This window comes from Anomaloglossus baeobatrachus, chromosome 11, assembly GCF_048569485.1.
Source record: "Anomaloglossus baeobatrachus isolate aAnoBae1 chromosome 11, aAnoBae1.hap1, whole genome shotgun sequence".
In the NCBI taxonomy this organism is placed as follows: domain Eukaryota; kingdom Metazoa; phylum Chordata; class Amphibia; order Anura; family Aromobatidae; genus Anomaloglossus; species Anomaloglossus baeobatrachus.
In genome coordinates, this window is record NC_134363.1 from 12,936,451 (window position 1) to 12,962,549 (window position 26,099).

General features: G+C 43.9%; 1 protein-coding gene and 1 long non-coding RNA gene across 3 annotated transcripts in view; one reads left to right on the forward strand and one right to left on the reverse strand.

The window, feature by feature from the left end:
- Positions 1 to 1,551: 1,551 nt before the first annotated feature.
- Positions 1,552 to 12,666, reverse strand: LOC142256238 (uncharacterized). The gene is made up of 3 exons (XR_012727501.1): positions 12,611 to 12,666; positions 5,248 to 5,387; positions 1,552 to 1,805 (listed from the first exon to the last, which is right to left on the reverse strand). It is a non-coding gene; the product is annotated as an uncharacterized LOC142256238 (long non-coding RNA).
- A 295-nt stretch (positions 12,667 to 12,961) lies between these two features.
- LOC142255936 (beta-1,4-galactosyltransferase 3-like) overlaps positions 12,962 to 26,099 on the forward strand; it is a 46,562-nt gene continuing 33,424 nt past the window's right edge. Inside the window, exon 1 of one of the 2 annotated variants that reach the window (XM_075327385.1) lies at positions 12,962 to 13,060. The gene's annotated coding sequence lies outside the window, so the exon portion shown is untranslated. The remainder of the gene's footprint in view (positions 13,061 to 26,099) is intronic. The other variant, XM_075327386.1, reaches the window with a different exon arrangement.

A 26,099-nucleotide genomic window follows, 5' to 3' on the forward strand; every position in this document is an offset into this window, starting at 1 on the left:
ACCGCCCGTCTCCTCCATCCTAAGTATTCAGTGACCGCCCGTCTCCTCCGTCCTCAGTATTCAGTGACCGCCCATCTCCTCCGTCCTCAGTATTCAGTGACCGCCCATCTCCTCCGTCCTCAGTATTCAGTGATCGCCCGTCTCCTCCGTCCTCAGTATTCAGTGACCTCCCGTCTCCTCCATCCTAAGTATTCAGTGACCGCCCGTCTCCTCCATCCTCAGTATTCAGTGATCGCCCGTCTCCTCCATCCTCAGTATTCAGTGACCGCCCGTCTCCTCCTTCCTCAGTATTCAGTGACCGCCCGTCTCCTCCATCCTCAGTATTCAGTAACTGCCCGTCTCCTCCATCCTCAGTATTCAGTGACCGCCAGTTTCCTCCATCCTCAGTATTCAGTGACGCCCGTCTCCTCCATCCTCAGTATTCAGTAACTGCCCGTCTCCTCCATCCTCAGTATTCAGTAACTGCCCGTCTCCTCCATCCTCAGTATTCAGTGACCGCCCGTCTCCTCCATCCTCAGTATTCAGTGACCGCCTGTCTCCTCCATCCTCAGTATTCAGTGACCGCCAGTTTCCTCCCTCCTCAGTATTCAGTGACTGCCCGTCTCTTGGGGGTCGTTTCCCAGGTGCGGAAGAAATTTGGAGCCAATCAGATGCCTCCTGATGGTATCACATGATGCATAAAGCACAATGTCCCCACCCATGCAGAGCTCATGTGGAAAGAAGGATGGGCAAAAATGTCACCTCTAGATGTGCAACGCTGGAGAACAGACCCCAAAAGACAGAGACAGGTGGTCCTACAAAGTGCTGACTGCGGGGGCTGAATACTAATGCAAGACAGACAGGTGGTCCTACAAAGTGCTGACTGCGGGGGCTGAATACTAATGCAAGACAGACAGGTGGTCCTACAAAGTGCTGACTCAAGGGGTTGAATACTAATGCAAGACAGAGGAAGATGGTCCTTCAAAGTGCTGACTCCTAATGCAAGACAGAGGAACGTGGCCCTACAAAGTGCTGACTCCGGGGGCTGAATACTAATGTAAGACAGAGGAAGGTGGTCCAACAAAGTGCTGACTCCGGGGGCTGAATACTAATGTAAGACAGAGGAAGGTGGTCCAACAAAGTGCTGACTCCGGGGGCTGAATATTAATGAAAGACAGAGGAATGTGGTCCTACAAGGTGCTGACTCTGGGGGCTGAATACTAATGCAAGACTGAGACAGGTGGCCCTACAAAGTGCTGACTCTGGGGGCTGAATACTAATGCAAGACTGAGGAAGGTGGTCGTTGCTACTTAGTATAGTATATCCCATAAAATACAAATAAAAAACATTTAACGGTGCAACTGGCAAAATGTGGAAAAGATCACAGGGCGTGAATACTTCCTCAGTGCACTGTATACCGGCTGTGGGCACTATAGTTGGTATTTTTTGTGCGGATACTGTTGTTGATATACACCGGTACTTTGGCTTTATTCCTATTGGCAGCAGATAAGATGATCCCTGACAAATATTAATATTGCAAGATACGATTTATGGACCTGAAATAATACGATCCGTTCCATTTAATTTCTCCCAAACCCATCTGGCCCCATTAGGCAGTGCGGTGCGGGGCGCCAGCAGGGCACCTGTTTCCTGTTGTTTCCTGCCGCCGGCTCCAGTCCTCCCCGTCCTTCTCTCCCATTACCCCCATTATCAGATTTCAGCAGATGTTTATACAGATGAATCCACGATGTCTGCCCAGAGACGCATCCGGCAACGCAACGTCTTGTGATGGATCCATTTCCCTGGCCTCGATAACCTGCATGTGCCTCCAATACAAAGACATAAAGCTGCTCAATTACTATAATACTCCAACACCCTGCAATGCCCAGACATAATCCGCCACTAATCACCACCAAATCTAATCACACACAACCGCTTCATGTTATAGTAGTTATATTCTTGTACATAGGGGGCAGTATTATAGTAGTTATATTCTTGTACATAGGAGCAGTATTATAGTAGTTATATTCTGGTACATAGAGGGCAGTATTATAGTAGTTATATTCTTGTATATAGGGGGCAGTATTATAGTAGTTATATTCTTGTATATAGGGGGCAGTATTATAGTAGGTATATTCCTGTACATAGGAGCAGTATTATAGTAGTTATATTCTTGTACATAGGGGCAGTATTATAGTAGTTATATTCTTGTATATAGGGCAGTATTATAGTAGTTATATTCTTGTACATAGGGGCAGTATTATAGTAGTTATATTCTTGTATATAGGGGCAGTATTATAGTAGTTATATTCTTGTATATAGGAGCAGTATTATAGTAGTTATATTCTTGTATATAGGGCAGTATTATAGTAGTTATATTCTTGTACATAGGGGCAGTATTATAGTAGTTATATTCTTGTATATAGAGGGCAGTATTATAGTAGTTATATTCTTGTACATAGGGGCAGTATTATAGTAGTTATATTCTTGTATATAGAGGGCAGTATTATAGTAGTTATATTCTTGTACATAGGGACAGTATTATAGTAGTTATATTCTTGTACATAGGGAGCAGTATCATAGTAGTTATATTCTTGTATATAGGGACAGTATTATAGTAGTTATATTCTTGTACATAGGAGCAGTATTATAGTAGTTATATTCCTGTACATAGAGGCAGTATTATAGTAGTTATATTCTTGTACATAGGAGGCAGTATTATAGTAGTTATATTCTTGTACATAGGGAGCAGTATTATAGTAGTTATATTCTTGTACATAGGGGCAGTATTATAGTAGTTATATTCTTGTACATAGGGGGCAGTATTATAGTAGTTATATTCTTGTATATAGGGGGTAGTATTATAGTAGTTATATTCCTGTACATAGAGGCAGTATTATAGTAGTTATATTCTTGTACATAGGAGGCAGTATTATAGTAGTTATATTCTTGTACATAGGGAGCAGTATTATAGTAGTTATATTCTTGTACATAGGGGCAGTATTATAGTAGTTATATTCTTGTACATAGGGGGGCAGTATTATAGTAGTTATATTCTTGTACATAGGGGGCAGTATTATAGTAGTTATATTCTTGTATATAGGAGCAGTATTATAGTAGTTATATTCTTGTACATAGGGGCAGTATTATAGTAGTTATATTCTTGTACATAGGGGCAGTATTATAGTAGTTATATTCTTGTACATAGGAGCAGTATTATAGTAGTTATATTCTTGTACATAGGGGCAGTATTATAGTAGTTATATTCTTGTACATAGGGGGCAGTATTATAGTAGTTATATTCTTGTATATAGGAGCAGTATTATAGTAGTTATATTCTTGTACATAGGGGCAGTATTATAGTAGTTATATTCCTGTACATAGGGGCAGTATTATAGTAGTTATATTCTTGTATATAGGGGGCAGTATTATAGTAGTTATATTCTTGTATATAGGGGGCAGTATTATAGTAGTTATATTCTTGTACATAGGGGGCAGTATTATAGTAGTTATATTCTTGTACATAGAGGCAGTATTATAGTAGTTATATTCCTGTACATAGAGGCAGTATTATAGTAGTTATATTCTTGTACATAGGAGGCAGTATTATAGTAGTTATATTCTTGTACATAGGGGACAGTATTATAGTAGCTATATTCTTGTATATAGGAGCAGTATTATAGTAGTTATATTCTTGTACATAGGGGCAGTATTATAGTAGTTATATTCTTGTACATAGGGGACAGTATTATAGTAGCTATATTCTTGTATATAGGAGCAGTATTATAGTAGTTATATTCTTGTACATAGGGGCAGTATTAGAGTAGTTATATTCTTGTACATAGGGGACAGTATTATAGTAGCTATATTCTTGTATATAGGAGCAGTATTATAGTAGTTATATTCTTGTACATAGGGGCAGTATTATAGTAGTTATATTCTTGTACATCGGAGCAGTATTATAGTAGTTATATTCTTGTACATAGGAGCAGTATTATAGTAGTTATATTCTTGTACATAGGGGGCAGTATTATAGTAGTTATATTCTTGTACATAGGGGGCAGTATTATAGTAGTTATATTCTTGTACATAGGGGGCAGTATTATAGTAGTTATATTCTTGTATATAGGGGCAGTATTATAGTAGTTATATTCTTGTACATAGGAGCAGTATTATAGTAGTTATATTCTTGTACATAGGGGGCAGTATTATAGTAGTTATATTCCTGTACATAGGGAGCAGTATTATAGTAGTTATATTCTTGTACATAGGAGCAGTATTATAGTAGTTATATTCTTGTACATAGGGGGCAGTATTATAGTAGTTATATTCTTGTATATAGGGGGCAGTATTATAGTAGTTATATTCTTGTATATAGGGGGCAGTATTATAGTAGTTATATTCTTGTACATAGGGGCAGTATTATAGTAGTTATATTCTTGTACATAGGGGCAGTATTATAGTAGTTATATTCTTGTACATAGGGGAAGGTATTATAGTAGCTATATTCTTGTACATAGGGGCAGTATTATAGTAGTTATATTCTTGTACATAGGAGCAGTATTATAGTAGTTATATTCTTGTACATAGGGGCAGTATTATAGCAGTTATATTCTTGTACATAGGGGTAGTATTATAGTAGCTATATTCTTGTATATAGGAGCAGTATTATAGTAGTTATATTCTTGTACATAGGGGCAGTATTATAGTAGTTATATTCTTGTACATAGGGGACAGTAGTATAGTAGCTATATTCTTGTATATAGGAGCAGTATTATAGTAGTTATATTCTTGTACATAGGGGCAGTATTATAGTAGTTATATTCTTGTACATAGGGGACAGTATTATAGTAGCTATATTCTTGTATATAGGAGCAGTATTATAGTAGTTATATTCTTGTACATAGGAGGCAGTATTATAGTAGTTATATTCTTGTACATAGGGGCAGTATTATAGTAGTTATATTCTTGTACATAGGGGGCAGTATTATAGTAGTTATATTCTTGTACATAGGGGGCAGTATTATAGTAGTTATATTCTTGTACATAGGGGGCAGTATTATAGTAGTTATATTCTTGTACATAGGGGCAGTATTATAGTATATTCTTGTACATAGGGGCAGTATTATAGTAGTTATATTGTTGTACATAGGGGGCAGTATTATAGTAGTAATGTCTGGGGAGCGCAGGCTGGTGGCCATTGTGCTTTACACGCTAGTAATATAATGCTCATTAATCTTCACATATAATGGGTAAATATTTGCTCACCTTTGCGCTTGTAAATAAAATATTTGCTTATTGTTTGCAGAATACTGATGAATCATTAGATGTGAGGACGGGTTTCTATTCTGCGCTTGCAGCAGTGGGTGAGGTTAGGACAATATCTGCTTTTGCTTTGTACTCTGCACCTGCCGCACAGAACAGAGAAGGTTTTGTTATATGGGCGCTTCACACACAAATTGTATCCTTTACATAGAGATGAATGGGGTCCTCTAACCTTATATACTGATAGATACAAGTGCTCTGCTGAAGTTTCTCAGATATAGTTGTAACTAAGAAACGGGTGAAGATCTGATTTCTCCTTATTTTGTGGGGAAAATTGAATAAAAATAACTATTAATGATTGTAGAAAATGCAGTGTGTGCGCATATCACTCCTCATCCTCCGTGATACTGTCTGCTGAGCCGTGTATCTAATCCTCTCCTGTGTGATACTGTCTGCTGAGCTGTATCTAATCCTCTCCTGTGTGATACTGTCTGCTGAGCCGTGTATCTAATCCTCTCCTGTGTGATACTGTCTGCTGAGCCGTGTATCTAATCCTCTCCTGTGTGATACTGTCTGCTGAGCCGTGTATCTAATCCTCTCCTGTGTGATACTGTCTGCTGAGCCGTGTATCTAATCCTCTCCTGTGTGATACTGTCTGCTGAGCTGTGTATCTAATCCTCTCCTGTGTGATACTGTCTCCTGAGCTGTATCTAATCCTCTCCTGTGTGATACTGTCTGCTGAGCCGTGTATCTAATCCTCTCCTGTGTGATACTGTCTGCTGAGCTGTGTATCTAATCCTCTCCTGTGTGATACTGTCTGCTGAGCCGTGTATCTAATCCTCTCCTGTGTGATACTGTCTGCTGAGCCGTGTATCTAATCCTCTCCTGTGTGATACTGTCTCCTGAGCTGTATCTAATCCTCTCCTGTGTGATACTGTCTGCTGAGCCGTGTATCTAATCCTCTCCTGTGTGATACTGTCTGCTGAGCTGTGTATCTAATCCTCTCCTGTGTGATACTGTCTGCTGAGCCGTGTATCTAATCCTCTCCTGTGTGATACTGTCTGCTGAGCCGTGTATCTAATCCTCTCCTGTGTGATACTGTCTGCTGAGCTGTGTATCTAATCCTCTCCTGTGTGATACTGTCTGCTGAGCCGTGTATCTAATCCTCTCCTGTGTGATACTGTCTGCTGAGCCGTGTATCTAATCCTCTCCTGTGTGATACTGTCTCCTGAGCTGTATCTAATCCTATCCAGTGTGATACTGTCTGCTGAGCTGTGTATCTAATCCTCTCCTGTGTGATACTGTCTGCTGAGCCGTGTATCTAATCCTCTCCTGTGTGATACTGTCTGCTGAGCTGTGTATCTAATCCTCTCCTGTGTGATACTGTCTGCTGAGCCGTGTATCTAATCCTCTCCTGTGTGATACTGTCTGCTGAGCTGTGTATCTAATCCTCTCCTGTGTGATACTGTCTGCTGAGCTGTGTATCTAATCCTCTCCTGTGTGATACTGTCTGCTGAGCCGTGTATCTAATCCCCTCCTGTGTGATACTGTCTGCTGAGCTGTGTATCTAATCCTCTCCTGTCTGATACTGTCTGCTGAGCTGTGTATCTAATCCTCTCCTGTGTGATACTGTCTGCTGAGCTGTATCTAATCCTCTCCTGTGTGATACTGTCTGCTGAGCCGTGTATCTAATCCTGTCCTGTGTGATACTGTCTGCTGAGCTGTGTATCTAATCCTCTCCTGTGTGATACTGTCTGCTGAGCTGTGTATCTAATCCTCTCCTGTGTGATACTGTCTGCTGAGCTGTATCTAATCCTCTCCTGTGTGATACTGTCTGCTGAGCCGTGTATCTAATCCTGTCCTGTGTGATACTGTCTGCTGAGCTGTGTATCTAATCCTCTCCTGTGTGATACTGTCTGCTGAGCCGTGTATCTAATCCTGTCCTGTGTGATACTGTCTGCTGAGCTGTGTATCTAATCCTATCCTGTGTAATACTGTCTGCGGAGCTGTGTATCTAATCCTCTCCTGTGTGATACTGTCTGCTAATCTGTGTATCTTATCCTCTCCTGTGTGATACTGTCTGCTGAGCTGTGTATCTAATCCTCTCCTGTGTGATACAGTCTGCTGAGCTCTGTATCTAATCCTATGCTATGTGATACAGTCTGCTGAGCCATGTATCTAATCCTCTCCTGTGTGATACTGTCTGCTGAGCCGTGTATCTAATCCTCTCCTGTGTGATACTGTCTGCTGAGCTGTATCTAATCCTCTCCTGTGTGATACTGTGTGCTGAGCTGTATATCGGTAGGGTGCCGTGGGGCAGTATTCCTGGTTGAGGGACTGACTCCAGACGTTACGGCACACTACATGCTAGTCATGGTCCTGGCTGGCGGTGTGGAGTTGTGCCGTGTAGGCCGCATGTTATTGGTCTCTTCTCCTTGTAGAGGAGGGTGTACGGGGGTCCGGTCACTATAACCAGAATGGGGCCTTGTGCTCCCAGACACTTCCGTATCTACGTCTTCTCCTCGTAGAGGGTACACGGCTCGTAGAGGGTACACGGGGGTCCGATCACTATGGCCAGAGTGGAGTCTTGTGCTCCCACAGGCTTCCATATCTACGTTTCTTCTCCTCGTAGAGGAGGGTGTACGGGGGTCCAATCACTATGACCAGTGTGAAGTCTTGTGCTCTCACAGGCTTCCATATCTACGTTTCTTCTCCTCGTAGAGGAGGGTGTACGGGGGTCCGATCACTATGGCCAGAGTGGAGTCTTGTGCTCCCACAGGCTTCCATATCTACGTTTCTTCTCCTCGTAGAGGAGGGTGTACGGGGGTCCGATCACTATGGCCAGAGTGGAGTCTTGTGCTCCTACAGGCTTCCATATCTACGTTTCTTCTCCTCGTAGAGGAGGGTACACGGGGGTCCGATCACTATGGCCAGAGTGGAGTCTTGTGCTCCCACAGGCTTCCATATCTACGTTTCTTCTCCTCGTAGAGGAGGGTGTACGGGGGTCCGATCACTATGGCCAGAGTGGAGTCTTGTGCTCCCACAGGCTTCCATATCTACGTTTCTTCTCCTCGTAGAGGAGGGTGTACGGGGTCCGATCACTATGGCCAGAGTGGAGTCTTGTGCTCCCACAGGCTTCCATATCTACGTTTCTTCTCCTCGTAGAGGAGGGTACACGGGGGTCCGATCACTATGGCCAGAGTGGAGTCTTGTGCTCCCACAGGCTTCCATATCTACGTTTCTTCTCCCTGTAGAGGAGGGTGTACGGGGGTCCGATCACTATGGTCAGAGTGGACTCTTGTGCTCCCACAGGCTTCCATATCTACGTTTCTTCTCCTCGTAGAGTAGGGTATACGGGGGTCCGATCACTATGGCCAGAGTGGACTCTTGTGCTCCCACAGGCTTCCATATCTACGTTTCTTCTCTTTGTAGAGGAGGGTATACAGGGGTCCGATCACTATGGCCAGAGTGGAGTCTTGTGCTCCCACAGGCTTCCATATCTACATTTCTTCTCCTCGTAGAGGAGGGTATACGGGGTCCGATCACTATGGCTAGAGTGGAGTCTTGTGCTCTCACAGGCTTCCATATCTACGTTTCTTCTCTTTGTAGAGGAGGGTGTACGGGGGTCCGGTCACTATGGCTAGAGTGGAGTCTTGTGCTCTCACAGGCTTCCATATCTACGTTTCTTCTCCTCATAGAGGAGGGTGTACGGGGGTCCAATCACTATGACCAGTGTGAAGTCTTGTGCTCTCACAGGCTTCCATATCTACGTTTCTTCTCCTCGTAGAGGAGGGTGTACGGGGGTCCGATCACTATGACCAGAGTGGAGTCTTGTGCTCCCACAGGCTTCCATATCTACGTTTCTTCTCCTCGTAGAGGAGGGTGTACGGGGGTCCGATCACTATGGCCAGAGTGGAGTCTTGTGCTCCTACAGGCTTCCATATCTACGTTTCTTCTCCTCGTAGAGGAGGGTGTACGGGGGTCCGATCACTATGGCCAGAGTGGAGTCTTGTGCTCTCACAGGCTTCCATATCTACATTTCTTCTCCTCGTAGAGGAAGGTGTACGGGGGTCCGATCACTATGACCAGAGTGGAGTCTTCTGCTCCCACAGGCTTCCATATCTACATTTCTTCTCCTCGTAGAGGAGGGTGTACGGGGGTCCGATCACTATGGCCAGAGTGGAGTCTTGTGCTCTCACAGGCTTCCATATCTACATTTCTTCTCCTCGTAGAGGAGGGTATACGGGGTCCGATCACTATGGCTAGAGTGGAGTCTTGTGCTCTCACAGGCTTCCATATCTACGTTTCTTCTCCTCGTAGAGGAGGGTATATGGGGTCCGATCACTATGGCCAGAGTGGAGTCTTGTGCTCTCACAGGCTTCCATATCTACGTTTCTTCTCCTCGTAGAGGAGGGTGTACGGGGGTCCAATCACTATGACCAGTGTGAAGTCTTGTGCTCTCACAGGCTTCCATATCTACGTTTCTTCTCCTCGTAGAGGAGGGTGTACGGGGGTCCGATCACTATGGCCAGAGTGGAGTCTTGTGCTCCGACAGGCTTCCATATCTACGTTTCTTCTCCTCGTAGAGGAGGGTGTACGGGGGTCCGATCACTATGGCCAGAGTGGAGTCTTGTGCTCCTACAGGCTTCCATATCTACGTTTCTTCTCCTCGTAGAGGAGGGTGTACGGGGGTCCGATCACTATGGCCAGAGTGGAGTCTTGTGCTCTCACAGGCTTCCATATCTACGTTTCTTCTCCCTGTAGAGGAAGGTGTACGGGTCCGATCACTATGACCAGAGTGGAGCCTTGTGCTCCCACAGGCTTCCATATCTACGTTTCTTCTCCTCGTAGAGGAGGGTGTACGGGGGTCCGATCACTATGACCAGAGTGGAGTCTTGTGCTCTCACAGGCTTCCATATCTACGTTTCTTCTCCCTGTAGAGGAAGGTGTACGGGGTCCGATCACTATGGCCAGAGTGGAGCCTTGTGCTCTCACAGGCTTCCATATCTACGTTTCTTCTCCCTGTAGAGGAAGGTGTACGGGGTCCGATCACTATGGCCAGAGTGGAGTCTTGTGCTCCTACAGGCTTCCATATCTACGTTTCTTCTCCCTGTAGAGGAAGGTGTACGGGGGTCCGATCACTATGACCAGTGTGGAGCCTTGTGCTCTCACAGGCTTCCATATCTACATTTCTTCTCCCTGTAGAGGAGGGTGTACGGGGTCCGATCACTATGGCCAGAGTGGAGTCTTGTGCTCTCACAGGCTTCCATATCTACGTTTCTTCTCCTTGTAGAGGAGGGTGTACGGGGGTCCGATCACTATGGCCAGAGTGGAGTCTTGTGCTCTCACAGGCTTCCATATCTACGTTTCTTCTCCCTGTAGAGGAAGGTGTACGGGGTCCGATCACTATGGCCAGAGTGGAGCCTTGTGCTCCCACAGGCTTCCATATCTACGTTTCTTCTCCCTGTAGAGGAAGGTGTACGGGTCCGATCACTATGACCAGAGTGGAGCCTTGTGCTCTCAGACACGTTTCCGTATACACATCTCTTCTCCTTGTAGAGGAGGGGGTTTTCTAGTAGCCTTGTGTTCTCCAACACTTGGGGAGACTCCCTCGGGAAAGTCAACTCCAATCACATACCAGTCCATCTTCACCCATTACCTTTGAGGCTTGGGGCCTTGTCACTAAAGTCTGGGCACTATGAGGCACCACAGGGAACCGTAACTCTCCCTAATGATTAACCACTCCCACTGTGAGCTACTCCCAATACTTAACTATCTCTTACCCTACAGTCTGGCAAACCATACAAAAACATTACTGTACATTACATCACATTTTACAATGTACATTATTTACAATGACGCAGGACAGTATTCCTATGACATTACATGATGACAACACGATTGGTGCCTTCAGGGAGGAACACAATAACAAGGCCACCCGCTTACATTCCTCCCCTCTTTAACAATGGTCGTCCTCGACTATTCGACAACCTGAAAAACACACCAATATACAAGTTACAAAAACAGTCTCTCTTCTGGAGGGTACGTGATGTGCTCTTCTGCCTTGTGGTCAGCATAGACCCAGTCTTACTTGGTTAGGACCTCGGAAACAAAGAGTTCAAGTTTTTTTTAAAGGGCAGCCGACATCTCAAGAGCACAGTCCAGGACTCCTTCCACTCTAGGGGTGGTCCAAGTCCCTATTTGGTCTTCACCCTAGTTCAGTTCATCGAGTTTCCCTTCTCCTCTCCCCCAACATTAGTCGTAATGGTGAGGACCAAGTCCATGATGGAGTTTGGGCAAAGTACATGGCTGGTTTCGTAAAGTCGTACCTATTTGTGGCACAAAGTCCCTCAATACAGCAGGGGGATGCACAAGGGGGGGGGACAAAAAAATTCAGCCAACACAGGCAGTCTTAGATTCCAAGGACTCATGGATTCGAGAACTGTCCCTGATTGAGGGTGCAACAGGCACAACTGGGGCCTCCAGGCATCCGACTCCATCTTAACAAATTCTTCCCAGCCATTGGTAGACCCAAGTCTACTTGGCCTCAGCTCTCCGCACATATTTCTCTGAGTGGGTTCCCTGGGCCATGTACACCACACACGGATGGGCTGCTACTGTGGGCAGTTTGGTAGTCTTTCCCTCATCTAAGGAGTCATGAGGACTTGTGGTGGTATCTCCACTACTTCTCTGTGAGTGGACTCCCAGCCTTGGAGGTGTCAAGACCACTGGGGTGTAGTCTTCCGCTCGAGGAGGTAGGCATTAGGTATTCTCCAGTCGCCGGGTTGGTCTGTAGTTATGTCACAGCCACCATTAACCATCCACGTGGACCATCCTGCTTCAAAAACTGGACTCTTCACCAGCTTCCAGGCTAGGACCCTGGTGGAGGGAATCAGCATTAGGCTTGTCCCAGATTTTCTCCTCCAACACAAGGTCAAATCCCCGTCCATGGTCAAAGTACATAACAGTGCCCCGGGTCATCTATGGTTCCAGGTCTTCCTGACCAGGGATGTCCAACCGAACCCATGTCTTCTCCTGGATCACCTCCACAACCCATCTCATCTTGCTGGGGCAGGTGGTCAGGGTCTCCTTCTTAGAGACCGAAGTCTCACTAGGGGCTGAGGCTTCCACTAGATTTGGTGGGGAACCCATCAGCAACCAAGTCAGGTGAGGGCGTTCACCCGCTCACCCGGCCTTACCTCCTTCTCCACGAGAGCTCCAGGCTCCTTTCTCACCACCTCTCGGACCATAGGTCTGCTCTTGTCACAGGAGGGGCCCTATCTGAGGCTCCACAGGAAACGGTCTCTTACCCTGACAACTGACCCCGCCCACTGTGGGCGGTTCCCTACACTTGACTATCTCTTACCCTTAACTGTGGCAAACAGCATCACTGTACATTACATATACAAAACCGCAGGACAGTGTTCACATGACAAGAGACAGAGCGGCTGGTGTCCTCTGTGATGGAGCCGCTGGATACCAGCTGATGGCAGACTATTATCTGGGTTGCTGTATCTAAGCCCATGTGGGTACACAGCGCAGCGGACGGATGACCAGCACCGCCACCAATTGTTACCATAGCAACTAGTGACGCCGCCGCCGGTGGCGCGCCCCTGATCACATGGTACGGAAAGGGGGGGAAGGAGGAGGAAGGGGCATCATCACGTGGTGCAGGGGGCCCCGCGCATGTGACTGGATTCCTCTTTAGCCACGCCCATAGGCGACCCTGAGCTGCCACACGTGACCAGGGTCTGGGGGAGGGGGGAAACCTGGAGAAGCCCGGGACCCCCGGAGGCGCCGACGGCCGAGGAGGCAGGTAACGGAACTCAGAGCGGCTGCAGGCGGAGGGAGGGGACGTGCGCGCGGCCTGTGCGGGGTGCGCGCCCCCGAGATATGGGGCGAAGTGAGCGCTGCCCCCCACATGGTACAGCCAAACTGTGCGGCCCCCCGGTGTGTATTGTACACGGCCGTACAGGGGCCTATTGTAACGCTGAGGGGAGGAGGGGGCGGCCTACCTGTGCTATGGGGGCAACCAGCCCTCCCCAGGAAGCCCCCACCCGTCCCCGGAGATCTCCCCCCCCCCTCCCCCCCTCCGTCTCAATTCTTCGGAGAATTACATCCCTCCCCCCATGTTTCCCGGAAAGTCCCCCCCCCCATTATTATCTTGTAATATGCCCCAGAGCTGCACTCACTATTCTGCTGGTGCAGTCACTGTGTACATACATTACATTACTGATCCTGAGTTACCTCCTGTATTATACTCCAGAGCTGCACTCACTATTCTGCTGGTGCAGTCACTGTGTACATACATTACATTACTGATCCCGAGTTACCTCCTGTATTATACTCCAGAGCTGCACTCACTATTCTGTTGGTGCAGTCACTGTGTACATACATTAATGATCCTGAGTTACCTCCTGTATTACACTCCAGAGCTGCACTCACTATTCTGCTGGTGCAGTCACTGTGTACATACATTACATTACTGATCCTGAGTTACCTCCTGTATTATACTCCAGAGCTGCACTCACTATTCTGCTGGTGCAGTCACTGTGTACATTACATTACTGATCCTGAGTTACCTCCTGTATTATACTCCAGAGCTGCACTCACTATTCTGCTGGTGCAGTCACTGTGTACATTACATTACTGATCCTGAGTTACCTCCTGTATTATACTCCAGAGCTGCACTCACTATTCTGCTGGTGCAGTCACTGTGTACATACATTACATTACTGATCCTGAGTTACCTCCTGTATTATACTCCAGAGCTGCACTCACTATTCTGCTGGTGCAGTCACTGTGTACATACACTACATTACTGATCCTGAGTTACCGCCTGTATTATACCCCAGAGCTGCACTCACTATTCTGCTGGTGCAGTCACTGTGTACATACATTACTGATCCTGAGTTACCTCCTGTATTATACTCCAGAGCTGCACTCACTATTCTGCTGGTGCAGTCACTGTGTACATACATTACATTACTGATCCTGAGTTACCTCCTGTATTATACTCCAGAGCTGTACTCACTATTCTGCTGGTGCAGTCACTGTGTACATACATTACATTACTGATCCTGAGTTACCTCCTGTATTATACTCCAGAGCTGCACTCACTATTCTGCTGGTGCAGTCACTGTGTACATACATTACATTACTGATCCTGAGTTACCTCCTGTATTATACTCCAGAGCTGCACTCACTATTCTGCTGGTGCAGTCACTGTGTACATACATTACATTACTGATCCTGAGTTACCTCCTGTATTATACTCCAGAGCTGCACTCACTATTCTGCTGGTGCAGTCACTGTGTACATACATTACATTACTGATCCTGAGTTACCTCCTGTATTATACTCCAGAGCTGCACTCACTATTCTGCTGGTGCAGTCACTGTGTACATACATTACATTACTGATCCTGAGTTACCTACTGTATTATACCCCAGAGCTGCACTCACTATTCTGCTGGTGCAGTCACTGTGTACATACATTACATTACTGATCCTGAGTTACCTCCTGTATTATACTCCAGAGCTGCACTCACTATTCTGCTGGTGCAGTCACTGTGTACATACATTACATTACTGATCCTGAGTTACCGCCTGTATTATACTCCAGAGCTGCACTCACTATTCTGCTGGTGCAGTCACTGTGTACATGCATTACATTACTGATCCTGAGTTACCGCCTGTATTATACTCCAGAGCTGCACTCACTATTCTGCTGCTGCAGTCACTGTGTACATACATTACTGATCCTGAGTTACCTACTGTATTATACCCCAGAGCTGCACTCACTATTCTGCTGGTGCAGTCACTGTGTACATACATTACATTACTGATCCTGAGTTACCTCCTGTATTATACTCCAGAGCTGCACTCACTATTCTGCTGGTGCAGTCACTGTGTACATACATTACATTACTGATCCTGAGTTACCTACTGTATTATACCCCAGAGCTGCACTCACTATTCTGCTGGTGCAGTCACTGTGTACATACATTACATTACTGATCCTGAGTTACCTCCTGTATTATACTCCAGAGCTGCACTCACTATTCTGCTGGTGCAGTCACTGTGTACATACATTACATTACTGATCCTGAGTTACCGCCTGTATTATACTCCAGAGCTGCACTCACTATTCTGCTGGTGCAGTCACTGTGTACATGCATTACATTACTGATCCTGAGTTACCGCCTGTATTATACTCCAGAGCTGCACTCACTATTCTGCTGCTGCAGTCACTGTGTACATACATTACTGATCCTGAGTTACCTCCTGTATTATATGCTCCAGAGCTGCATTCACTATTCTGCTGGTGCAGTCACTGTGTACATACATTACTGATCCTGAGTTACCTCCTGTATTATACTCCAGAGCTGCACTCACTATTCTGCTGGTGCAGTCACTGTGTACATACATTACATTACTGATCCTGAGTTACCTCCTGTATTATACTCCAGAGCTGCACTCACTATTCTGCTGGTGCAGTCACTGTGTACATACATTACATTACTGATCCTGAGTTACCTCCTGTATTATACTCCAGAGCTGCACTCACTATTCTGCTGGTGCAGTCACTGTGTACATACATTACATTACTGATCCTGAGTTACCTCCTGTATTATACTCCAGAGCTGCACTCACTATTCTGCTGGTGCAGTCACTGTGTACATACATTACATTACTGATCCTGAGTTACCTACTGTATTATACCCCAGAGCTGCACTCACTATTCTGCTGGTGCAGTCACTGTGTACATATTACATTACTGATCCTGAGTTACCTCCTGTATTATACTCCAGAGCTGCACTCACTATTCTGCTGGTGCAGTCACTGTGTACATACATTACATTACTGATCCTGAGTTACCTCCTGTATTATATGCTCCAGAGCTGCATTCACTATTCTGCTGGTGCAGTCACTGTGTACATACATTACATTACTGATCCTGAGTTACCTCCTGTATTATACTCCAGAGCTGCACTCACTATTCTGCTGCTGCAGTCACTGTGTACACACATTACATTACTGATCCTGAGTTACCGCCTGTATTATACTCCAGAGCTGCACTCACTATTCTGCTGGTGCAGTCACTGTGTACATGCATTACATTACTGATCCTGAGTTACCGCCTGTATTATACCCCAGAGCTGCACTCAGTATTCTGCTGGTGCAGTCACTGTGTACACACATTACATTACTGATCCTGAGTTACCTCCTGTATTATACTCCAGAGCTGCACTCACTATTCTGCTGGTGCAGTCACTGTGTACATACATTACATTACTGATCCTGAGTTACCTCCTGTATTATACTCCAGAGCTGCACTCACTATTCTGCTGCTGCAGTCACTGTGTACACACATTACATTACTGATCTTGAGTTACCTCCTGTATTAAACTCCAGAGCTGCACTCACTATTCTGCTGGTGCAGTCACTGTGTACATACATTACTGATCCTGAGTTACCTCCTGTATTATCCTCCAGAGCTGTACTCACTATTCTGCTGGTGCAGTCACTGTGTACATACATTACTGATCCTGAGTTACCTCCTGTATTATACTCCAGAGCTGCACTCACTATTCTGCTGGTGCAGTCACTGTGTACATACATTACATTACTGATCCTGAGTTACCTCCTGTATTAAACTCCAGAGCTGCACTCACTATTCTGCTGGTGCAGTCACTGTGTACATACATTACTGATCCTGAGTTACCTCCTGTATTATCCTCCAGAGCTGCACTCACTATTCTGCTGGTGCAGTCACTGTGTACATACATTACATTACTGATCCTGAGTTACCTCCTGTATTATACTCCAGAGCTGCACTCACTATTCTGCTGGTGCAGTCACTGTGTACATACATTACATTACTGATCCTGAGTTACCTCCTGCATTATACTCCAGAGCTGCACTCACTATTCTGCTAGTGCAGTCACTGTGTACATACATTACATTACTGATCCTGAGTTACCTCCTGTATTATTCTCCAGAGCTGCACTCACTATTCTGCTGGTGCAGTCACTGTGTACATACATTACATTACTGATCCTGAGTTACCTCCTGCATTATACTCCAGAGCTGCACTCACTATTCTGCTAGTGCAGTCACTGTGTACATACATTACATTACTGATCCTGAGTTACCTCCTGTATTATTCTCCAGAGCTGCACTCACTATTCTGCTGGTGCAGTCACTGTATACATATATTACATTCTTGATCCTGAGTTACCTCCTGTATTATACCCCAGAGCTGCACTCACTATTCTGCTGGTGCAGTCACTGTGTACATACATTACATTACTGATCCTGAGTTACCTCCTGTATTAAACTCCAGAGCTGCACTCACTATTCTGCTGGGGCAGTCACTGTGTACATACATTACTGATCCTGAGTTACCTCCTGTATTATACTCCAGAGCTGCACTCACTATTCTGCTGGGGCAGTCACTGTGTACATACATTACTGATCCTGAGTTACCTCCTGTATTATACTCCAGAGCTGCACTCACTATTCTGCTGGGGCAGTCACTGTGTACATACATTACATTACTGATCCTGAGTTACCTCCTGTATTATACTCCAGAGCTGCACTCACTATTCTGCTGGTGCAGTCACTGTGTACATACATTACATTACTGATCCTGAGTTACCTCCTGTATTAAACTCCAGAGCTGCACTCACTATTCTGCTGGTGCAGTCACTGTGTACATACATTACATTACTGATCCTGAGTTACCTCCTGTATTAAACTCCAGAGCTGCACTCACTATTCTGCTGGGGCAGTCACTGTGTACATACATTACTGATCCTGAGTTACCTCCTGTATTATACTCCAGAGCTGCACTCACTATTCTGCTGGTGCAGTCACTGTGTACATACATTACATTACTGATCCTGAGTTACCTCCTGTATTATACTCCAGAGCTGCACTCTCTATTCTGCTGGTGCAGTCACTGTGTACATACATTACATTACTGATCCTGAGTTACCTCCTGCATTATACTCCAGAGCTGCACTCACTATTCTGCTAGTGCAGTCACTGTGTACATACATTACATTACTGATCCTGAGTTACCTCCTGTATTATTCTCCAGAGCTGCACTCACTATTCTGCTGGTGCAGTCACTGTATACATATATTACATTCTTGATCCTGAGTTACCTCCTGTATTATACCCCAGAGCTGCACTCACTATTCTGCTGGTGCAGTCACTGTGTACATACATTACATTACTGATCCTGAGTTACCTCCTGTATTAAACTCCAGAGCTGCACTCACTATTCTGCTGGTGCAGTCACTGTGTACATACATTACATTACTGATCCTGAGTTACCTCCTGTATTAAACTCCAGAGCTGCACTCACTATTCTGCTGGGGCAGTCACTGTGTACATACATTACTGATCCTGAGTTACCTCCTGTATTATACTCCAGAGCTGCACTCACTTTTCTGCTGGGGCAGTCACTGTGTACATACATTACATTACTGATCCTGAGTTACCTCCTGTATTATACTCCAGAGCTGCACTCACTATTCTGCTGGTGCAGTCACTGTGTACATACATTACATTACTGATCCTGAGTTACCTCCTGTATTATACTCCAGAGCTGCACTCACTATTCTGCTGGTGCAGTCACTGTGTACATACATTACATTACTGATCCTGAGTTACCTCCTGTATTATACTCCAGAGCTGCACTCACTATTCTGCTGGTGCAGTCACTGTGTACATACATTACATTACTGATCCTGAGTTACCTCCTGTATTATACTCCAGAGCTGCACTCACTATTCTGCTGGTGCAGTCACTGTGTACATACATTACATTACTGATCCTGAGTTACCTCCTGTATTATACTCCAGAGCTGCACTCACTATTCTGCTGGTGCAGTCACTGTGTACATACATTACATTACTGATCCTGAGTTACCTCCTGTATTATACTCCAGAGCTGCACTCACTATTCTGCTGGTGCAGTCACTGTGTACATACATTACATTACTGATCCTGAGTTACCTCCTGTATTATACTCCAGAGCTGCACTCACTATTCTGCTGGGGCAGTCACTGTGTACACACATTACATCCTGTATTACATTACTCACTCATCTTTTAGACTGATTTTCAGCTCTGCTTTTTCCCGCCACAGATGTAATGTGGGAGGACCTTTCTGTCTGCCCCCGCACTCTTTGCTTACCCTGTTTTTGGTCTCTTGCCCTAATGATGGGACCCCTGTAATGGCTCTGACCAGGAGTGAGTCCGACACTGCTGCGTTTTTTCAGCTCTCTGCTGCGTTTTTTCAGCTCTCTGCTGCGTTTTTTCAGCTCTCTGCTGCGTTTTTTCAGCTCTCTGCTGCGCTCACTATATGTGTGCGGTGTTTTTTTACCTCCATGTGTGTTGTGTCTCCCCCCCCCCCCCCCCCCCCCGGTGCGGTGGGGTTTTTTTAGTCCCCTGTGTGCGGCGTGGGGTTCCCCCCCCCCCCCTTCCCCGTGCACGGTCTGGTTTTTTTTTTACCTCCCGTACGTGGTGTTTTGTTTTTTTTTTACCCCCCCCCCCCCTCCCCCGTGTGCGGTGTTTTTTACTCCCCGTTCCCGGTGGTTTTTAACCCCCGTTCGCGGTGTTTTTGGGGGTTTTTTTTACCCCCCCGTTCGCGGTGGGTTTTACCCCGTGTGCGCGGTGTGATCTTTTTGAGCTTTTCTTAGACAGGTACATTCTGAACGGAAGCTGTAAAAAGCTGCCCCCGGGGTAAGAATCTCCTGCGCCTGCTGCTCGCACCCGCTTCATTGTCACCTTTCTCCCTTCCGGTCATTTCTTCCGGTCGTAGCAGAATCCTTTAGGGTATGTGCGCACGTTGCGTACTAGCCCAGCACCGAAAAGGTGCGCTTCAGAGCGCAGCTGAAAAGCTCCGTTCTGAAGCGCATGGTGCCGGCGAGAACGTGCGCTCTGCCTGCAGCCCCTGCCATAGACAGAGCAGGAGCTGCCGGCAAAGCGCACGGAAGAAGGGACATGTCACTTCTTTTTGCGCAGCGCTCTAAAACGCCACGTGCGCACGGCCCCTGCACAATCTCCATAGACTGTGCAGGGGACGCAGGACGCATGCAGTTACGCTGCGCTACAAAGCGCAGCGTAACTGCATGAATTTACGCAACGTGCGCACATAGCCTTATATGTAATCGTGGATCAGAGCCTGAAATATGGACTGGAGCCATCCGGCAGCATCTGGATCCCGCTGACGTCACGCCGGGCAACCTTTATCCTCCGCGGTTTCGGTCATGCTCTATAGGAAGGAATGACAACACTCGCTCAGCGCTCGCGCTTCATTGTGATGTGACTTGCCTCACTTGTTTCGCATTCCTCGTCCTGGTTGCTTGTCACTCCTCGCGTTTCGAGTCACGCGCCTGTAAGATGCTGGTCGTACCCTTTACACTCTGGAGCCTGCACCGGTTCACTTTTTGCACTCTGCACCGGTCTTTTCATCGGTTTTATCTGTGTAGCTAAAGGTGTAACGCGTTTCGGTCACTTTGTAATTAGAGTGACCGGTGCTGCTTTCTGCCGTGTGGCCTTCACCTTCCTCCTCACCCCGGATTTGTGGCTTGTATCTGACACAGTTCCTTTTTGTTTTTAGATGCGGCTTGACGCGTTTTAGGCCGCTCCTGTTTATGCCAGGGATGTTGGTGTGATCACTACTTGTCTCATCAGTGATCGCTCCAGGATCTAGTGTAGCCCAATATGAAATGTCGCAAAAACTTCTGGGACACGGCTCTGGCGACTCATAGTAAGACCTGAAACGCGTGTGTAATGGTATAATTCAACTCACTGCCTGTCTACAGCCCCCATGACAACTCTTCCTGTCCAATAAGGAAATCCTGCCTCATTAAACCACCCTCCACTTCCTACCGCGGCTTTGTCTGATCTCGGTTAGTTCTCAGAAGAGTTATCTGAGGATCGCTGCTCCTGCCACCGCCGCGCTCATTGATTTCTCTATCGATCTGTGTTGGCTGCCAGAGATCTCTATGTAACTGATGAACTTGTAGACACGACCGCACTGGATGGAGATAAGAATGCGCCATCGATCGGTGGTGCCGGCGCGGCGCCCTCAGAGGAAACACCTGGATCTCTATTAACGGCATCTCTTTTTTTTTTTCTTTTTTTTTTTTTTTTTTTTTTTTATTATGAAAGTGGATGAAAATCTTTTTTTCTTGCTAAATATTTAGAATTTTATGTATTTTTCTCATACACTATATATATTTTGTGCACATTTTTTTTAATGTGGCTATATAAGATAGATAGAGAGATATTATATATATATATGTATATATATATATATATATATATATATATATATATATATATATATATATATAGCCACATTAAAAAAATGTATTAGAATATATATATATCTCCCCCCTCTCGCTCTCCCCTCTCGCTCGCTCTCTTATAATTTTAAAATATACCTGGTATATATTACAAGATTACATGAAAAACATCCTGAATATATATACGGTATATTCGGATTTTTTTTTATTTATTTTTTTTCACCTATATATTTAAGAAAAAAATACATGAGAAAAATCCTAAATATTTAGCACAAAAAATATGTTTGTACTACATATTTAGGATTTTTTTCATGTATCTTTTTATTTATATACCGTATATTTTTTAATTAAAAAAATAATTATATATAATATAAAAATAATTTAATTAAACACTATATATACGATATATATTAAAAAAAATACATGAAAAAAATCCTAAATATTTAGTACCAACATAATATTTTTTGTGCTAAATATTTAGGATTTTTTTACTGTATATTTTTTCTTTAAAAAAATATATTTTTTTAAGAAAAATCCTAAATATTTAGCACAAAAAATATTCTATGTTCGTACTAAATATTTAGGATTTTTTCATGTATTTTTATTAATATATACCGTGTATATATAGTGTTTAATTAAATTTTTATATTATATATAATAATTTTTTTAATTAAATATACGGTATATAAATAAAAAGATACATGAAAAAATCCCAAATATTTAGCATGAAAAAAAATACCTTTTTTTTTGTGCTGAATATTTAGGAGTTTTGTCTTTTTTTCTAATATTACATATATAATATATTATACTTATTATTTTTTTAATATATAAAAAGTGTATATGGTATATATTTCAAAAAAATATAAAAAATCCTAAATATTCAGCACGAAATATATTATATATTTATTTCGTGTTGAATATTTCGGATTTTTTTCATGTAATTTTTTAATATATACTGTGTACATTTTTCAATATATTAAAAAAAAATTATATATTTTTTTAATATATTGAAAAATGTATACAGTGTATATATTAAAAAATTGCATGATAGAATTCCGAAATATTCAACACGAAATATATAATATAATATTTCGTGCTGAATATTTAGGATTTTTTATATTTTTTGTAATATATACCGTATACACTTTTTATATATTAAAAAAATAATAAGTATAATATATATATATATATATATATATATATATATATATATATATATATATATATATATATATATATATATATATATATATATATATATATATATACAATTATAATGTGTATATGTAATATTAGAAAAAAAATGACAAAACTCCTAAATATTCAGCACAAAAAAAGGTATTATTTTTTTTTTTTCGTGCTAAATATTTAGGATTTTTTTTCTAATCTATATATTTTTTAATATTGTATAATTGTACGTCCCTGGGGAACTGGGATTAAGAGGGGAGTGGCGTTGGTGGAGTCCATTACATTTATACTGGCATCAGAGTTTGCTCTAATCCCGGCTGTTGGAGGGTCGGCACGGGACCCCTGCTTGAAGGGCTTATCACTCAGTGTAATAAATATACCACATGGTAAAATTAGTCAAATAATGGTGGCTATTAGGAGGCGCGCTGTCATAAGAGCCTTGTTTTTGTGTCAATCTGCTTCCTTTCAGGAACAGCGCCCCCTTTCCTCAGTGGCGGAGTCTGGTATTGCAGTTCGGCATTGATTACTTCAATGCTAGAGCTCGATGGCGGCTCAGGGTCTCTATGTGCTATGAATGGAGTCATATTTTGACCCTTAGGATATAGTGACTGTGACAAGCAAGTAAAAAAAAACAAAACTGGACTATTTGCGACTCTCTCTCCCAGAACCGCTCACCTATATTATACTACAATGTAGCAGCGACCTGTGCTGCTCCTCAGCGCTGTGTGACTAGTGTCGTGTCCGATCCCCAGCCTTTAAGGTGCAGTACCTGATCCGGCCACTGGACAAGAGTGGCGCTGTTTTTGCAACATTGAAGCTGTATGGGCTTTTATAATCCAGTGCAGCCTCCTGAATAGAGCCCAGGTCATGACAGACATTTATGTTGATGTCTGTACTGATACATTGTAACAAACTTCAGCTGTGTAGGATATTCTGCAAAAGAGCAAACAAAGCTTGGGAATCTAAGATCTTGCAAATTGAGGGGGGGGGGAGAAGAAACCCCTTAAAGATGTGATTGTGCACCGTCCCTTTAATCCTGGAGCGCTGCTCTTGCACAATCGCTCATATTTCCAGCCCTGCTGCAGCCCCGCCGCCTCCTTTGCACCCGTGCCTCTACCCACCCTGCCAAGAGCGGACGAGCTTGGACTTGCAGATTAATCCACACAGTGGCTGGGATGAAAGTAGTGTTCCCGGGCGGCTGGCACAGCTCGGCGTGCGATGCCCCTTAGGCCTTTTGTTCTGGAGCATTTGCCGCCTGTTAGGAAATCCGGGGAAATATTTGCTCTGGGATTAATATTCTGTCCTGAGGACCCAAAGAGGTCCCGAAAAACGGAACACGGGCAACATTGCTTTGCATCACTGCGATCCTGGCGGAGACGTCATCAAGGAATTTAGATACATTGTATCCAGTGGAAATAAACAGCCCTGATACATTGTATTCCTGCGAATATCAACAATGAGGGTTTCCATTCACTGACAGCCAGCAGCAATGTCATATTAGCAAGTCTCCTAACGGAAGTGAAATTTTAGAGACTTTCTACGTGAGTCCTGTCTCATCCAAAATGCCGTGCGGTCCCCCCTTATTTTTGATAGCCAGTGAAGGTAAAGCAGACAGCTGGGGGCTGGTATTATCAGGCTGGGGAGGTCCATGGTTATTTGGCCCTTCCCAGCCTAAAAATAGCCTGCAGCTGCCCCAGAAGTAGCGCATCTATTAGAGGTACCAATTCTGGCTCTTCCCGTTGCCTGTGTGCGGTGGCATTCGAGGTAATGGTTCTTGTGGTTGATGCCAGCTATGAATTGACAGGCAGAATATAGTGCGAGAACAGATGACAGTGAATTGGTATATCCATTAAATGCTGCAATTTTGGTGCTTTGGCCTACTCTTCTCGATTGCCCTGGTGCAGTGGCAATCCACATAATACTTTTGGGGTTAATGGCAGCTGTGAATTGTCAACTGGCATCAAACCCAGGGGTTAGTAATGGAGAAGCGTCTATTGGGCACTCCCATTACTAACCCTGTAAAAAAAAAAGACATTGAAGTAAACATTCCCTGACACTTTTTTCCCTCGTTCACCATGTTATTAAAAAAAAAAATCTAAAAAATCCCACGCAGGTCTGATGAATTTGTCGTAGTTCAGGCAATTCGTCTTGGTCCACAAATGGAAACCTGGAAAAAAACAAACTAAAAACACAGACAAATAAAGCAAGACACTTTCCCTCATTCACCACTTTATTAAGAAAAAATATATATTCCCACTCAGGTCCATAGTAGTCCAGCGATTCAGACGAACAAAGTATTGAGCCTCGTTCTGACACTCCATAGACTTTGCTTACAGGCACTTCCGGGTTACGCTGTGCTGCGGGAGCCCCGGCATCTCTGAGGAACGGTTACGTTACTGATGTCAGCGCTCCTCCTCAGCAGCATAACCCGGAAGCCTGTAAGCAAAGTCTATGGAGCATCACAACGAGGCTCAATAGACTTTATTTGGTAGAATCACTTGATTATGTCAGCTGCACGGGAGATTCTGTTAATAAAGCTGTGAAGGAGAGAAAGTGTCTTATTTCCCTGAGGTTTTAGGTTTTGTGTTTTTTTTTTTTTTTATTTTTTTTGTTTTGGGTTTCCATCTGTGGATTCCTTTAACTATAGTGGACCTGGGCTGTTTTGTTATTTATATTATATAAAATTCTATATATAAAAAGGGCCTCATACAGCCCTTTATTGAAAGAAAAAAACTGATAAAAATAAATAAAAATAAAATATATTAGTGTGTGTGTGTGTGTGTGTGTGTATATATATATATTATATATATACAAAGAAATGATAAAAATAATTACAAATTAATAATAATAAAAATAAATGAAAAATAAATATATAATATATATATATATAACATTTTATTTTTATTATTATTATTATTAATTATTTTTAATTTATTTTTATTATTTTTTTTTTCTTTTAACAAAGGGCTGTATGAGGTTAACATTTTCAGGGAGCGTTTATTTCAATAGTTTTGTTTTTTTTTATTTTATGAATAGGTTAGTAATGGGGGGTGTATGATACACGCCTCTCCATTACTAACCCCTGGGCTTGATGCCAGTGGTTAATTAACAGCTGACATCAACCCCATATACCGTTGCCCCGATTATCGGGAAGAGCCGGATGAAGCACCAGAATTGGAGCATCTTATGGATGCGACAATTCTTAGGCAGCTGCAGGGGAGGGCCCAATTACCATGGACCTTCCCAGCCTGATAATACCAGCCCACAGCTGTCTGCTTTACCTTGGCTAGTTATCAAAAAAAGGGAGAAACCCACACTAACTAACTATATATATATATA